This window comes from Equus asinus, unplaced genomic scaffold (assembly GCF_041296235.1).
Source record: "Equus asinus isolate D_3611 breed Donkey unplaced genomic scaffold, EquAss-T2T_v2 contig_193, whole genome shotgun sequence".
NCBI classification, from domain to species: Eukaryota; Metazoa; Chordata; class Mammalia; order Perissodactyla; family Equidae; genus Equus; species Equus asinus.
The window spans coordinates 1,156,044-1,174,025 of NW_027224842.1; the positions used below are offsets into that span (position 1 = coordinate 1,156,044).

The 17,982-nt window shown below is 34.3% G+C and overlaps 1 long non-coding RNA gene and 1 pseudogene across 1 annotated transcript in view; one reads left to right on the forward strand and one right to left on the reverse strand.

Annotated features, from left to right (window-relative positions):
- Window positions 1–17,982, forward strand: part of LOC139043187 (centromere-associated protein E-like) — an 84,464-nt pseudogene that overhangs the window by 26,761 nt on the left and 39,721 nt on the right.
- LOC139043195 (uncharacterized) overlaps window positions 9,677–17,982 on the reverse strand; it is a 54,638-nt gene continuing 46,332 nt past the window's right edge. Inside the window, exons 2-4 of the long non-coding RNA XR_011500261.1 lie at window positions 11,659–11,814; window positions 10,853–11,026; window positions 9,677–9,814 (exon numbers count right to left, since the gene is read on the reverse strand). This is a non-coding gene — a long non-coding RNA (uncharacterized lncRNA). The remainder of the gene's footprint in view (window positions 9,815–10,852; window positions 11,027–11,658; window positions 11,815–17,982) is intronic.

The window sequence follows — 17,982 nt, forward strand, 5'->3', positions numbered from 1 at the left end:
GTGGATAAGGTCTGAAGTTACAAGCATGGGCTCAGCCACCAATTGGCTGTATGACTGTACACAACTCATGTAAACTTTTTGGACACTCAGGCATCTATAAAGTGGATGTAGTAAGAGAGGATTGTTGAGAGGATCAAAAAAGATGAGATAATGCTTGTTCTAGTAAAGGGACAAGAGAGGAATATACCTGTAAAATATGGAAAAACACTTAGGCGGTGGTCAGAGAAAGAGAAAGCAGTAAAGCCAAGTGAGTGATGAGGACAGCTAGCTGGGTGGGACAAGAACCAGGAGACAGAGGTATCCCAGGAGGGATGAGGAAGAAGTAGAGAGACGAGGAAGAAGAGAACATAGAAACTAAAAGAAAATGTTGGCTAGAGAGAAGGAAGGAGTGAAGGGTTTGTTTTTGAAAAAATCAAAAGCAGAAAACAGAGGCTTGAGCATTCTTAAAGCCCAGTGGAAGAAGGTAGTGAAGACGACAGATGAACAGATACCTGAGGGAACAGAGTCCCAAGGGAGAACGGAAGGAACAAGATTAGGAGCGCTGGTTGGATCGTGAGCTTTATAAACTGGAAAAGAATTGGCATGGGAATGGCCCTGTGGAAGATTTACTTGCTGAGGGAAGTTCAAATGGGCTGCCTGTCTGTTCCTTCCCAGTTAAGGCTGGGTTCCCAGAAGTGCTTTTGGTCACTATGTTGGTGGCTGTGCTGTCTTCTGTAACACCAGATTACTTGAAGGATTGATACTTAACTAATTCCTTTCAGTAAATTTGCAGAAATTCTTGTAAGTAAGCCTTCAAATACAAAATGAAATTTAAATAATAGTTTCATCAAATTTATTATGAAGTTAACACTAATTTGAAAAGTTTGAATATGTTTTCTTATCTCAGGATGTCCTTAGACTGATAAGATATTAAACTAGGCTGAATAAGAATTCTACCAAGTCAATGGTTGTTAAAAATGGAAACTAGTTCCCTTGTTTTATGATGTTTGAGCCAGATGTGTGTGAGGTAATTTTGATTTCTTCTTCTTTAGGCTAAAAAAAAACGAAGAGTCACTTGGTGTGTTGGCAAAATTAACAAAATGAAGCATTCAAACTATGTAAATGAGTTTAATGTACCAGAGAATGTAACAACAAAGACACATAAGTCTGCTCTAACTTTAGGAGGAGAAATTGATGAATGTGAGTTCTTCTTCAACTACTTTTAATTATAAAAGTATCCCTATAAAGAGAGACTTTATTTATAACTCAGTTAATGTGATAAACACAGTTAAATAAAATGTATGTATTTTAGATGTGATTACGATGATAAAAATAAGTAATTTTAAGAAAGTGAACATTGATGAAGTTCTCTATTTTTTCCAGATCTCTTAAGAATGATGTGCTGTAGTTGAAACATTTGAGACAGATATTTTTATTTTTTGTTTTTGTTTTAATCACTGCTCATTAAGTTAGTACCCATATAATGTCTGGCTTAAACTTTGCTAATCTTGAAAGGGTAGCATTTACACAGGAATCTGTTGCAAAGTTTGTCTCTAACATTATAAGTATTTTTTAGGGGCATTTAAAAATATGCTTACAATGATTAAATCTCAAATTTAGAATTTGTCCTTTTAACCTATACAGTCGCACGTTGATTAATGATGGGACGTGTTCTGAGAAGTGCATCTTTAGGCAATTTTGTTGTTGTGTGAACATCACAGAGTGCGCTTACACAAACCTAGGTGGTACAGCCTGCTACACACCTGGGCTCTGTGGTACTAATCTTGTGGGACGCCTGTTGTATATGCAGTCCGTCCTTGACTGAAACGTCCTTATGCCGTGCATGAATGTGTTGTACTAAGGATCCTACATTTTATCACTAATTCTAACCAGTGATCTTAATTCACACGAGTATATAAATGATCACATCTGTTTATATATTCTTGGCATTCATACTGTGAGCACATATTAACTAATTTGAGCTTATTACCTCAGATCAGAATTTTTTTAATCTTTAATTTGAGTTTTAGGAAACTTAATAACATGTTTATGGATAAATTTCTTTTCCCCCTAATTATAGCTCTCTATTCAGAGTCTGATATTTTCAGTAACACTCTTGATACATTAACTGAGACAGAGTGGAATCCAGCAACAAAACTACTAAGTCAGGTAACTTAAATGTATTTTACAGAACATTATCCTTTTACTCTTCTTTAAATTCATTTGTTATTGATGTTTGCTGTTGTGGCACATTTCTAGCTCTGACTGTTTCAGTAGTAGTTGAGGTTCTTATTAAGGCTTCCCCAACTTGTTACACTCCTCGTTGGTAACTGTGGCATACAGAGAGAGGCTAAACATTTCCTAAAGTATGGTAATAGGTAAACCTTTGCTTCTAGTTTTTACCAGCAGATCTTGGTATCTATGATTTTTTGGTAAGTTTCTGTTTTGCCTTGGGCCATCCCTTGAAGGTAAAAAGGGCTGATTTTAAAAGTATCAAAATTCTCAGGCATAAAGTAGAATGGTGTATCAGGGAAGGGTAATATTGCCAAATAATGCTGAAAAATGAAAGTAAATAAAATTATATAGTCTTATGAAAACTTTAAGAAATAAGGAATACTGTAGTGAATACTTTAGTAAGTTTAGATTCCATGTTTGCTTTCTAGGCTGCTAATATTCAAAGAAATATAACATAGTCATATAAATGTATTTGTTAAAGAAAATTTCATTTTAATTTTGAAATAAAATTGCAGTGATTCTTGGGAATTGTTATTATCATTAGCTAACCATTATAATTAGTTGTAATGGTTCTTATAATTAATTATTATGGGGAATTATATGCTTTTGTGTCCCTAAAACACTCTGGAAGGTTTGTTGTTTTTTTCAAATCCCTAGTGTTGGTTTAGTTTCTTTTAACTCATGGCTTACTCTTCCTCATGATGGAACAGAAAGCAGAAACAGGCCTCTGCTCAGCACGGTGAGGCCTGGCAGCCGTTGGAGTTTTAGAAGTCAATAAATAATGGCTCCGTGTCACTTCCTAAATTCAGAGCTGTCTGAGAAATTAAACAGGAGTCAAGCAGGTAGAGAATTACATTATTAGCTTTATTACCAAGGAGCTTAAGGATCTGTGGTCAGATGACTTCCCATTATGTGCCCTACTCCTACTCCCGACTGAATTTTAAGTCAGGCACAGGCAGAGCATTTGTTTATATGATCTTTCTTTCTTTCTTTCTTTCTTTCTTTTTTAATTCTATCTCTTTGAAAATAGTCTTCCTCTATTCTATGTTAGCTAGTTTACCAAAAGGCAGACCTTCTGTTATGCTGTGGATCAAGCTAGACCATTGGGAAGATATTGGAGAATGGCCCAAACTACCAAATGATTCAAGGTTAAATGAATTATTTGACTAATCCAGATTTTAGTTAACAAAACAAAGAACTTGAATCCTCTCTGACTTGAAAATCTGGTTTTGTTTATAATAGGAAAACTTAGAAAGTGAGTTGAATTCACTTCGTGCTAACTATGATAGTCTGGTACTAGACTATGAACAACTAAGAAGAGAAAATGAAGAAATGGAATCGAAATTAAAAGAAAAGAATGGTTTGCATGAATTTGAGGCTCTAGAAAGAAAAGCGGAAAAAGATCAAGAGGTAAAAGATGAAAAGATGTGGAAACACAAAACTAAACTAAAACTACACTTTGTGTGTGCGTGAGGAAGATTGGCCCTGAGCTAACATCTGCTGCTAATCTTCCTCTTTTTTTTGCTTGAGGAAGATTGTCCCTGAGCTAACATCTGTGCTGGTCTCCCTCTATTTTGTATGTGGGACACCATCACAGCATGGCTTGACGAGTGCTATGTAGGTCTGCACCTGGCATCCAAACCCATGGAGTGCACAAACTTAACCACTACACCACCAGGCTGGACCCTAAAACCACACTTTTAAAAGTATCATTTTCTTAAAGATGTTTATTTCTAAGGTTGATATATTGAAAACCCAACCATTTTCCATTTGTACACACAATTTAGAGAATTTAAGAAATAATCAGTTCATTTATATTGCTTTAAAAATAGTTAAATCATAATTGTTTCACTTGTGCTTGTGTGCAAGAAGAGGAAGGAATCAAAAACATCTTTGAGCAGGTTTGGTGAATCTGCCTATTGATGAATTAATCTTGAAGAAATTATTTCCTGATAATTTGTATGTTATCAATAATTTATTGAGTATACCAGAATTGCTGCCTAGAGCATAGCTGTTTCCTTCTGAGACCAATATGAATTTTAATATCTAGTGAATGTTTTATGTATGGATACTACATATTAATGGACTTCATTTTCTTTAGAAAGTATGTACCTAAGTAGTTAGAACATTATTAGAATAGCTGGGAAAGCTGATTTTGCATGTTTCTTTTTCCATAAGAGAGTTATTGTAAAAATTAGTATAACTAATATGAAGTAGTTTTAATGGAATTTTTAGAAATGAAACAGATTAGTTAAATTTTCTCAGTGTATAATGTTAGGCTACATGTTAAGAGAACCTAATCCCCAAATCATCAGACTTTGGAGACAGAAATTGTCCAAAAGATTCAAGAGATTTCTTAGTGCAGAGAGTCGTTTACTTAGAGTTTATAGACACGATGAAATTATTTTGCAGAAGTTTTGAACTCACTCATTTTTGGGGAACGAGAATCCATAGCTGTTATCATACTTGTGAAGTGATCTGTGATTCCCTCCAAAATTAAGAGCCAGTGTTTGGTGTGGTTAAAGTATGAGTTAATTTGCAGCTGCTTCTCAGATTTCTGTATGAATAGCCCAAAGGGACACAATCATTTTTCCTCTGTGTCATTGTTTAGTTTCTCACCCTCTTTTCCTTTTTAAAAGGAAAAAAAGAATCCTGTGCCAAATATGTTATTTCCATTCTACCTACAAATTAGTTAATCCTACATTTCATAGGTATTATATCCTAAGACGCAAAAGTTTGTAAGTTCTCCAGAGTTTCATTTACCTTTTTTAATATTCTCATATTGACAAAATGCAAAATGTCATGAAAAAAACAGTGGACTTCAGTCAGTAAAACTGGATTTTATTGAGAGGAGGTGGTCTGGCGTCGTGGTTAAGAACAGGTTCTCTGGGGCCAGACTCCATGGATTTAAGCCCCAGTTTTGCTGCTCCCGACCTCACTGCGGATTCAAGCCTGGCACGCATTATTGACAAGGCCTTGAGCAAGCACCGAATTTCATAGGGCTTCCTTCCTGCGCGTCTCCACCCCTGAGGTTAGATCAGGTGCTTGCCAAGGCCCCTTCGAACTCCAAAATTTCATCTAAGTTTTTGTGTATTTCTTATTATAAATAATATGATGTAAAATTAACTTCGGGCATAAGTGTAGCAGTAATTTCTCTAATTTTTTATTACGTCATTTATATGTTCAATTAGTAAAAACTGAAGCTCACTGAATTGTCACACTCAAAAAGATTACAAAATAACAGAATGTATGACTTGAATCTCACATCTGGATTGTTTTTTCTTTTTTAACCACAGTCAAAGGGGAAAATAATCCTATTCTCTTCAGTTTTTCTTGGACATAAATTGAAATTCTAGGTTCTGTAAGGTAACATAAAAGATTAAGTAATAAAAACTTATTCTTTTCAAAGACAGTTTTACAATATCCATTCCATTTTAAACTGAAAATATTGTAAGTTTATGTGTATGCAGTAAAATATGTTCCAAAACATATATTTTGGGGAAAAGTTTAACCAAAAAAGAGTAAAAGTCAAATTATGGCTTTAGGACCTATGTCATTGCTCTGGTTTGCCAAAGGGTTTCACCAAAAATCACCAAAGCTGTGGATAATTCTCAAGTGGGAATATCATAATATAGGATGTTTAAATAGTGATTTTAGAGGGAGAAATAAGGTCAGTATCATCAAGCTCAGGGAACAAGAGAAATTTCAGTCCTGCTGCTTAAGAAAACAATGCAGATTTCAGCTCTAAGTTTCAGCAGGTGAAATGAAATACTTAAGTTCTTAAGACAAAAACTTGATTTATTTAATTTTATAATTTTCACAACTTGGAGATTTTTGTCTTAAGAACTTAAGTATTTCATTTCACCTGCGGAAAATTACAGCTGAAATCTACATTGTTTTCTTAAGCAGCAACAGATTAACTTTTGATCGTATTGTACACTTTATGCTCAGCATCTTAAACAATATGTTATTGGAAGGTTACACTCAGATCTTTACAAAAGTTGCTTCATCTTTTTCTGTTTATGAGAACCAATACTTCAAATGAAGTGCTATTTCAAATGAGAAGTGGGAGAATTTTTCCTTCTAAATCTTTATTTTCTAAATATTTTCCAAAATTAAGAATGATCATTTAGTTCTTTCTTTTTGGTAAATGTGCTTTTCTTGCACAAAAATTAGAAATAGGCAGCTTTCTTGCACGAAAGTTAGAAACAGAGAAGAAGAGGTAAAAGATGAAGCCAGTTTAAATTACAACCTATACAAATGTCTAAAACTTTGCCAAACAATTGGGCAGCCACTCACCACATGTGGCAGCTGGGCACTTGAATTGGGGCCAGTCTGAATTGACTTCAGTATGAAAAAAGAATGTAAAATATTTCATTTTTTTTATATTGATTACATGAAGAAATGACAATATTTTGGATATATTAGGTTAAATAAAATGTATTATTAAAATTAATTCTACCTGTTTTATTTTTTAATGTGGCTACTAGTAAATTTTAAATTACAAATTTGGCTCACATTATATTTCTGTTGGATGATACTGCCCTAAAATAAGAACGTCAACACTAGTCTGAAATCTGAAACTAGTTTAGGATGGAAACAGCCAGTCGCTTGCATTCTACTAGAATTTGCTTTTACTCTTTAAGGACTCATCTGATTATTAAGATTAAATAATTCTAAGGAAAAATATGTTTATCTTAGGAAATTGTAGTTTACTTGTTTTGAACACAAAAGTTTATGGTACTGAGATAGTTAATGCTATAGCTATTTTGATAGAAAGGAAACTTTAATAGAAATACTTATATCTTTAAGTATTCTTTATACTTTTAGACAGTTGGACAATGTAAAGCGATAACATCATCTTTCCAATATTCCCTGTGGAATAAACCAACAGGGTAGATAGTTGGTAATGCTGTGCATACCTCTGTAGCTTTGGTGAGCACCACATGGAACCAGCCTAATCCAAACCTGCATTCCAGATCACAACGCATTAACAAGCACGCCAGTGTAAAGCTAAATGGCTAATTCATGGGAAGAAAAAATCTTACGGGGTAAATACATTTATGCATTTAACTTACCCAAAACAAAAATCTATTCAGAGAATGTTTTTTAAAAGTTTGATTACAGTTCATCTCCTCCAAGTGATGCCTACTAATGTACTTTTGATGTTATTGTAACTTTATTAACAGATGATGTAACTGTTATTTGGGTTATGCTGAGGTTTTCTTCTTTGTTTTGTGGGGTTTTGGGATTTTTCGTTTGGTTAGTTGGGTTTGGTCTTTTGGGAGAGTTTTTGTATTTTTAAATAATGAGGTGCTCTGCTGCAGTAGCTTGAACAGTTATCTCTCAGCCCTTCTTACTGTGTTAGGTGATTCTGAAGCAGTGAATGAATGCTGTCTTTTTTTTTTTTTTGCTCTGTTTAACTATTGGTTTGCTCTGTTGCCTGTTCACATGCTCTTACAGATGCAACTAATTCATGAAATTTCCAACTTAAATAAAGAATTTAGTTAAGCATGCAGAAGTGTATAATCAAGATCTTGAGGTGAGCTTTTATGTTGATATTTCTGTTGATAAGGGACTAGAGCTATAAAATATACATCATATGTAATTGAACATGATTTCAGAAAAGAGAAGGAATTATATTTTTTAAGTATCAACTTTTAAATTTTACTGTCTAAACTATTAAATGTAAATTCTTTTTAATCCCTTAGAATTTAGATCCAATTAAATTGTGTTTCACTCTCCTTTGATTCTTTTAGAATGAACTAAGTTCAAAAGTAGAGCTGCTTAGAGAAAAGGAAGACCAGATTAAAAAGCTACAGAAATACATAGACACTCAAAAATCAGAAAATGTGAACATGGACTTGTCATACTCATCGGTAAAAATCAGGTTTATTTTGTTGTGTAATCATGTTGGCATTTATAGTGTACCATCACCATCATCATAGCAAATGCTTACGTTGAGCCTACTGTGTGCCGAGCATTGTTGTAGTTGTTTTACATTTAGTATTTTATTTAATCCTATCAGTAACCCTATGGGAAAGGGACTGTTGGTATCATTGCCATTCTACAGATAAAGAATCGCTCAGAGAGTTGAGGACATCATTCTTTGAGTGCATGTAAGTAAGTTAGGAGTGAGCTTCCATTAAAAACCAGTAATTCAAAAAACATTTTAATTTTTTCAATTGTTTTATACAAATGCATGAAGAAGTATGTAGTTGATCTCAGCCAAGATATCAGATCTTGGCATTAAGTAACATTTGAATCTCATGGTGAAATTGTTAAATTTTTTTATTTGCTTTCAATCCACCTGATTACTTCAAGAAAGTATCTGTTTGATTCTAGTTTTTAACACCCTTTTTTAAAAGGCAACAGTTTCTAGCTAGAATTTTTTTCTTTTTTTAAAGATTGGCACTTGAGCTCACATCTGTTGCCACTCGTCGTCATCATTTTTTTTTTCTTCTTCTTCTCCCCAAAGCCCCCCAGTACATAGTTGTATGTTCTAGTTGTGGGTCCTTCTGTCTGTGGCATGTGTGATGCTGCCTCAGCATGGCCTGATGAGTGATGCCATGTCCGCACCCAGGGTCCGAACCAGCAAAACCCCGGGCCACTGAAGTGGAGCTCGTGAACTTAACCACTCGGCCACGGGGCTGTCCACTAGCTAGAATTTTTTTAATCTTAGTTTCTGTTGTTCTTTTGTTTTCATTTGAACTTGTCAGAGTACTTTTTGTTACCTTCTATTAATCACAAATGATTCTTTTTAAAAGTGTTGTTACTGTTTGGAGGCCCTGGGAAGAAAGGTACTTTCATATAATCTTCGAGTGTCTACTGACAGAGTGGCAAGCAGAATTGCCCACTTTTTAAAAGTTGTTCTTTATTTCTTTCTCTTTATTCATTCATTCATTCATTCATGCATTAATGTTTTCCCAAGGACATATGGTTGAATTCATGTCAGCTAAAGTCATGTTAAAATGCTGCTTCTCTTTAAAAATGACACAGTGGATCTTTTTATGTATTTATCAGTTATATTTTCTCTTCTGTGAGTTGCCTGTTCGTATCTTTTCTCTCTTTTGCTTTTGGATTGTTTGTCTTTTTTTTTTCAGTTTGTGATTTAATATTCTTAATTTTAACTATTAATTGCTCACCTGTCATGTTTTGGAGAGAATAATTTAAAAATACGTAGGAAACTTTAACAGGCTAGCTGAGCAACAATTGTGTTAATCTTTTTTAAACAATAACAGATTTCTTAAATTACAGTACTTCTATATATATAGTGCTTTTATAATTTGGAAAAAGATAACCAGAATTTTTAAAAATATTTTTATTTTCGAAAATGTCATTTCTTTTCATCTATCCTAAAAAAAATTTGGTGATTAACGTATTTTCACCATTTTTGATTTGTTAGGAATGACATCTGTGTGTGTGTTCTCTAAAGTCTTTTCCAACTCTAAGAAAGTTAGCTTTCAGGAAATCCTTTTTGTTGTGTGTATAGGAAAACATTCAAGACCTCAAACAGATGAAACAGACTCTGTTCGATGCTGAGGCTGTAGCCCTCGATGCCAAGAGAGAAGCAGCCTGTCTCAGGAGTGAAAATCTGGAGCTGAAAGAGAAAATGGTAAGTGATTTTTGTTATATTTATAATAAAGCAGTTGTAATGATCACTACATTTTTGTGAATTTGTATTGTTTCTCTCATAGAAAGAACTTGCAAGTGCATGCAAGCAAATGGAAAATGATATTCAGTTATATCAAAGGCAGTTGGAGGCAAAGAAGAAAATGCAAGTTGATCTGGAGAAAGAATTACAATCTTCTTTTAATGAAATAGCAAAACTCACCTGCCTTATAGATGGAAAAGTTCCAAAAGGTATTTTATAATTTCAGACTTACCTCTTTGCAAATCCAACTGCCTAAAGGATTTTGCACCTCCATTCCAATGATTAAAAGTCCATTGTTCTCTGATGTTTGTAAGTAGCCTAATATTAAATTTCAATATCATTTGGTGTCAGTATTTATAAGTGTTTCCATGGACTTCAAATTATAAAGGTTTAAGAATTATTTTTCAAATGAATTGGACCCGATCTTGAAAAAGGCGATTCAAGAACTTTTAACAATTGGATTACCTGTTGACCAACACTGGTTCTTTCTTTAATAAATTTTATATAATCTGATTAAGTAATCTAAGTTTGTATGTAATTTAAATTGTCCCAATAACTGCAAACTGTTTAATTTACCAAAAATATCCTAGATTTGCTCTGTAATTTGGAATCAGGAAGAAAGATTACTGATCTCCAGAAAGAACTGAATAAAGAAGTTGAAGAAAATGAAGCTTTGCATAAAGAAGTTAATTTGCTCTCAGAGTTGAAATCTTTACCCTCAGAAGTAGAAATGCTAAGGAAAGAGGTAAATATGTTTTTAAGCAAATAACTCTTACTTTGAAATAAAAACCCTTGCAATATTGCCTTAAATATTTTGCCATAGTTTGTTTTAAAGTAACAGTGAAGAGACTGTAAACATTTGACCCTGCTTGTTAGGAACATTTTCAAAGAATATGTAACAGTATACTTAGTAATGAGATCCATGTAGGGGCCATTTCTATAGTCCTCAGATGTAGTGCTTTTCAACAGAGATTGATGGCCCACCCTTAGTCTTTATCTTTTTTGGTGCTGTTGCTGTGGTCATATCACTATGTTGAATAAAGGAGAGTAAGGAGGTAAAGAGGGTGGCATTGATGAAGTTTTAGAGGTTGACGTAAATATTGCAGCCTAGTGAGCAATTCCGGAAACCTTCTGCCAGCCTTTCCTTTTTCTGCCTTTCTGAAAGAAATAAAAAGGACAAGAATTTGAGTACTTACTACATGGTGAGCATCATGCTAAACAACTTTAGCAACGTTATTTAGTCATCCTAAAAACTCTTTAAAGTACATGCTGTTTTTTAGCCCAACACATAGTTATGGATCTAAAAGCTGAGTTACACAGACCTGCCTCCTACCCTGAGCCTGTGGTTACAAGAGCTCTACTGTCTCGCTCCCTCTCCTTTGTCTCAACTTTGGCTCTCCTCTCTTTTTCCCACTTCCTTCTCCTTTATCTTTCACAATGATTAAACTATTTATAAGCTGGATATTGTTGGTTTAAATTAATTACTTAAATAATAGTTTAAATTTAAGTTATTTAAAATTTAAATTATTCATGGATTAAGTTTTTGGAAATCTGAGCTGCATTCAAAGCCTTTAGAAAGAAAATAATAAGTCAAATTCTAAGAAAAACCATAAGATGCCTGAAACACCATAAAGTTAGAAAACACTTTAGAATGATAGATAAGGAAATAAAGACATCCTAATTAAGTGTTTCTTCTCCACTCAATCCTTACTAGAACCCAAACAAAACTTTGATGGTAAAGTTAAGCAGGATAATATATTGTTATAAAGATGTGACAATAAAAATATTACCTTTCCTCAGTCAAATCTGTGCTTAATTTCAATGTCTTTTTTCTTTTTTGCAGATAAAGCTTTTCTTTTCCTGATAACTGCTGTAGTGGATCTTATATTGCTAACATAGCTAAATTTTATTTCTTTTCCGTAGATAAATGACAAATCTGAAGAGCTCTGTAAGATAACATCAGAAAAAGACAAATTGTTTTCTGAAGTAGTTCATAAAGAGAGTAGAATTCAAGATTTACTTGAAGAAGTTGGGAAAACTAAAAGTGACCTAGCAGCTAGCCAGTTGAATTATAAAAGAACTGATCAAGAATTCCAAGATTTTAAAAATCAACATGTTGAAACTGAGCAAAAGTATAAGATGGTCCTTGAGGAGAATGCAAGAATGAGTCAGAACATAGGAAATCTCTCTAAAGAAGCTCAAACACTTGGTTTAAGCTTGGATGCTTTGAACATGGAGGTTGGTACAACACACCCTCTATGGAAATGGTCTTTAGTTTTCTGGGGTTTGGCTTCTATATAGATGCCACAGAATGCTCTGCTTCTCACAGTAACTTTTTCTTATTTTAAAGCTTTCTTACAAAACCCAGGAACTTCAGCAGAAAACAGCTGAGAGTCAAGAAAGGTTAAATGAAGTGAAAGAGCTGAAGCAACAATTAGAAAGTAGAGATTCTAGGCTGCAAACTGTCGAAAGGGAGAAAGCACTGATTACTGAGAAACTTCAACAAACCTTAGCAGAAGTAAGAACCTTAACCCAAGAAAAAGATGGCCTGAAACAGCTCCAAGAGAGCCTGCAGATTGAGAGGGACCAGCTCAGAAGTGACATTCAGGACACCGTGACCATGGTGAGGCTTTGACAGAGTAAACTGAAAACTCAGAGCCTCTTCAAGACGTTCAGGAGCCATCAGTTATTATTTATGATCAAGCAGTAACTATAAAGTTATTTTCATTGTTTCACATTATTCTAATTGAAATTGTGTTCCCTTTCTCTGACAAAGAACATAGATACCCAAGAACAATTACAAAATGCTCTTGAGTCTTTAAAACAACACCAAGAAACAGTTAACACACTGAAAATGAAAATTTCTGAGGAAACTTCCAGGAATTTGCGTATAGAGGAAAACATAGGAGAAAATTCGGATGAATTTCAGGAAAAGGTAAAGGGTATTTCTGTTCGAGTTTTCATATACTATATGTGAGCTTTCTCCTTAACTTCAGACACTTAAGTACATAATGGTGACCTCAATCCTATTGATTATTCACAGTGAATAACTAACAACAGTTTACAAGATTAGCCCTAGTGTCTTTGAAATAACTTCAGATATAACTGCTTACAATCAGTTGGAAAAGGAAAAGGCAAAAATGTTAGTTCAAACTTTGAGCTGATATTTTCCGAGGCCTGGTGTATTTTAAACATCTTTAAAAGCCCCTCTGAATTCTAAGAATGTAAGAAAGATTGAGTGCTTATTATTACTTATGGGTAAAATATTTGTTTTATATCAGATTTTGTGTACTAGTTGAGAGTTCACTATCGATGTGTGTGTCGTGTTCATGTCTGTTTCTAGAGCTGTGCTGTGCTTAAATCTCAGCTTATTCTAGGCAGCATGGTTCGTTTTGTCCTGAAACCTGGGGAGAAGAGCTGCTTTGTTATTTAATTATATACAAGAAAGGCTAGGATGCTAATGATGATTTTTTAAAAGGGAGGTATATTAGTCTGCCATCACAAAATATCATAGACTAAGTAGCTTAAACAACAGAAATTTACTTTTTCCCAGTTGTAGAAGCTAGAGGTCCAAGGTTAAGGAGCTAGAAAATTCAGTTTCTTGTGAGCCCTCTTCCTATCATGCAGATGGCACCTCTCCTCACATGGCCCTTCTGTGTGTGAGCCGAGAGAGCTCTGGTTCTCTTCTGCTTCTGGAGTGGACACCAGTTCTATGGGGTTAGGGCCCCAGCCATATGATCTCATTTAACCCTAATTACTCTCCTTAAAGGCCCTCTCTCCAAATACAGTCATTTTGGGGCTTAGAGCTTCAACATGTGGATTTTGGGAGGACATAATTCAGTCCATAACGGGATTGCCTGTAATTTTATATAACTGATTTATTTACAATGCATTTCTACTTTTCAAAAATGCCTTTTATATGTCAGAATTTTTTATACTATTTTTCATTGTTATTATACTTAATACTATTTAATCCAGAATAATTACTACTGGGAATTTAAAACGTTCACCAATAGGAGAATGGTGAAATAATCTTTCATACATCCATAGCTTGGAGTAGTAGTCATTCATATATATATATATATATATATGTATAAATTTATTTTTGTTTGTTTTGTATCTTTAATTGTGGTAAAATATACATAGCATAAAATTTACCATCTTTATCATTTTTAAGCAAACAGTTCAGTAGTGTTAGGTACGTTCACGTTGTTGTGCCACCAATCTCCAGAATTCTTTTTATCTTGTGAAGCTGAAACTCTATACCCACTAAACAATTCCTCATTCCCTCCCTCCTCTAGCCCCTAGCAACCACTTTTCCACTTTCTATCTCTCTTAATTTGGCTACTCTAGGTACCTCACATAAGCGGAATCATGCAGTATGTTGTCTTTTTTTGACTGGCTTATTTCATTTAGCATAGCGTCCTCAAGGTTCCTCTATGTTGCAGCATACATCAGAAATTCCTTCCTTTTTAGGGCTGAATAATATTCCATTGTATGTATATACTACATTTTGTTTAACCATTCACCCATTAATGGGCACTGAAGATTGCTTTCACCTTTTTGCTGTTGGGAATAATGCTGCTATGAACATGGTGTACAAATATCTCTCTGAGACCCTGCTTTCAATTCTTTTGGATGTCAGATTTACTGGATCATATTTTTTATCTTTTGAGGAACTGTCATACTGTTTTCCATCATGGCTGTACCATTTTACATTCCCACCAGCAGTGCATAAGGGTTCCAATTTCTCCAAGTTCTCACCAACACGTATTATTTTCTCCTTTTTTCACAGTAGCTATCCTAATAAGTGTGAGATGATATCTCATTGTGGTTTTTATTTGCATTTCCCTAATGACTAGTAATGTTGAGCATCTTTTCATGTGCTTGTAGGCTATTTGTATATCTTTACAGAAATGTCTGTTCAAGTCTTTACTCATTTTTAAATTGGATTGTTTGGTTTTTGTTGTTGAATTTTAGACATTCTTTATATAGTCTGGATATTAACCCTTTATCAATTGTGTGACTTGCATATATTTTCTCCCATTCCTAGGTTGCCTTTTCACTCTGTTGATTGTGTCCTTTGGTGCACAGAAATTTGTAGTTTTTATGTAGTCCAGTTTATCTCTTTTTGCTTTTGTTGTCTGTGCTTTTGGTGTCATATCCAAGAAATCATTGGCAAGATCCACTTTATGAAGTTTTTCTCCCATGTTTTCTTCTAAGCATCTTACAGTTTTAGTTCTTATGGTTAGGTCTTTGATCTACTTTGAGTTAACTTTTCTATATGATGTAAAGTAAGGGCCCAACTTCTTTCTTCTGCATGAGATATCCAGTTTTCCCAACACCATTTGTTGAAGATACCATCCTTTATGATTGAATGGTCTTGACATCCTTGTTAAAGATCATTTGACCATATGCAAAGGTTTATTTCTGGGCTCTGTTTTCTATTTCATTGGTCTATATATCTGTCTTTATGCCAGTACTGAGCTGTTTTGATTACTATAACTTTGTAGTAAGTTTTGAAATCAGGGTGTGTGAGACCCTCAGCTCTGTTCTTTTTTCAAGATTGTTTTGCCTGTTTGGAGTCCCTTGAGATTCCATATGAATTTCAGGGTGGATTTTTCTATTTCTGCAAAACACTATTAGGATTTTATAGGGATTGCATTAAATTTGTAGATCGCTTTGGGTAGCATTGACTTCTTAACAATATTAAGTCTTCCAATCTGTGAACATGAGACGTCTTTCCATTTATTTGTGTCTTTAATGTATTTCAGATACATTTTGTAGTTTTCATTGTACAAGCCTTTGCCATCTTGGTTAAGTTTATTCCTTAATATTTTATTCTTTTTGATGCTTTTGTAAATGGATTGTTTTCTCTATTTCCTTTTTTAATTGTTTATTGTTAATGTATAGAAATGTAATAGAGTTTTGTATAGTCATGGAATTTCTTTAAAGTAGACATTATCTACAATTGGAAAATTTCCAGGATACATTATTAAATAAAAACAGATACATACTAAAGAACAATTCAGTAAGATCCAACTTATGTAAAGAAACCTCTATATACCTTTATATACTATTACTCTATATAATGAGCTTCTTTTTTCCCATTTACTCTGGGGTACAATATTCCTGCCTTGGAAAAGGAGCTTTCTCTTCCTCTCTCCCTATGCTTCAGTCATTCTTTCCTAGAAAGCATTTTCACTTGCTCTGTATCTTGTATTCTCAGTTTATCTATATTTTGGGTCAACTATGGGCCAAAGGCACTTGACCTTGATTTAAAATTTATGACTTCCACTTTTATAAGGGGAAAGGTTTTTCAATAGTTTTTTGAAAATAAATGCACAGTCAGTAGCCGCTTTTAAACAAATGCAAAATGCAGTCACAGGGCCCCATGAGAAGGAGCAGTAGAGGCGGAGTGAGGGAAAAGGAGAGTTACACTCACCGGACCAGCCAGTCTGTGGTATTAAGTTCATGCTGGAATCATCTGTGTTGATAAAAGGGTCTAACTGGAAATTCTCCTGGGCCATTCTGTTCATCAGGGTTTCTGAAATCTGGGATGCAATGCTGAGGTGAGCTTGGTCTTGTGAAATCGTGTTCATGCTGGAATCACCCATGAGGATAAAGCAGTGGGTCTAGGGATTTCCAGATAAATCTGTTTATCAGAGCACCAGAGGGCAGCCTATGATAGCCTAGTAGGTCTATCATGAAGCCTCTAGGAGTGCCCGTTTTCAATCCTGCTTGATGTGTCTCTCTCTGGAAATGAGTTTCTCTAGTGTGTCTCAACAGAAATTTTAAACTTTGTGATTAGTAGGCTTATTCTCATATAAAGGACACAATTTTTTTCCTTATTTAATAATTAGACCTATTAGATTTGCTCATAACCATGGTAGCTGGAATACTTTCTAGGCTGAGTTCAGTTTTGCACTTTGTCTCAATCTGCTTTGTTTTGTGTACATTTCCATATTTAGGAGTAAAGATGCAAGATTCTGAATTATAGTAGCTGACTGACTAATCCCAAAGACTCTGTGTTCCTGCCTTAATTTCTCCTGTAGTTGTAGTTAGCTCTCTGCTCATCCTTGTAGAAGCTCATGCAGATTGCCAAAAAGAAGGGGCTAACCAAATGAAATATGGTTTGTCTGTATCCACTCTAGAGAATTGAGCAACTACTAAAAATTATAATTTGGAGATTATGTAACAGCATGGGAAAATGCATATCATCTAATCTAAGTGGGAAAGAAAAACTAAAAAGGATCTTATATGTAAAGTAGTCATAATTGCAATGTTAAAAAAATTCTTTTAATAGAAGAAACTCTGGAAGGAAATATTCCCAAATTCTAATAGTGGTTGTGTGAAGTTGGTGTCATTGGATGATTTTTTTTCTTGTTCTTTTTTTTCTAATTAAATATAGATTATTACAAAAACTTTTTAAACATCTGTGACCAATATTCAGCTGAGTGTTTTTACTGGGCTAGTATAGGATTATATGGTGATACCCTAATTTCATACTGGTAACATCAATCTTTGTCTCCTTTTACCAAGGAGTCCATGTATCAGGTTACCTTTGGTTAAGACTTATTTATGGATAAATGGATTTATATAACATGCTTTTCTCAAGCAGTATATGAAAAATATGAAAAGGTGAATTATGCTACTATAATATGAAATATGTTTCTAACAAAACTCTTTTGCCCTCTTATCTATAATAAAACTCTGAAAATAAAGATTTGTTAGTAGTAGGGCATAAGTTATGGTTTCCAGCTTTTGAAGGAAAGAAATAAAGAGGGAGAGTTTAAGCTGGCTTACTCCTTCATAAAGTCAGGTTAACCCATCATACATGAAGATAGTTGTGAATTATCTATAGCTGTCCACATAGCTCTTACCAGTGAACAGGCACAAGAGCACGAGCTCTGGAACCAGACCACTTGGATTCAAAGCCTGATAACTTCTCTGAGTGACCTTGGGCAAGTGACCTACACTCTCTGGGATTCAGTTTCCTTGCCTGTCAAATGGAGATAGTAATAGTGCCTACCTTGTAAGGTTATGGGGAAGATTAAATGTGTCACTATGTGAAAATAGTGCCTGGTACATAATAAGTAATAGAAGTTTGGCTA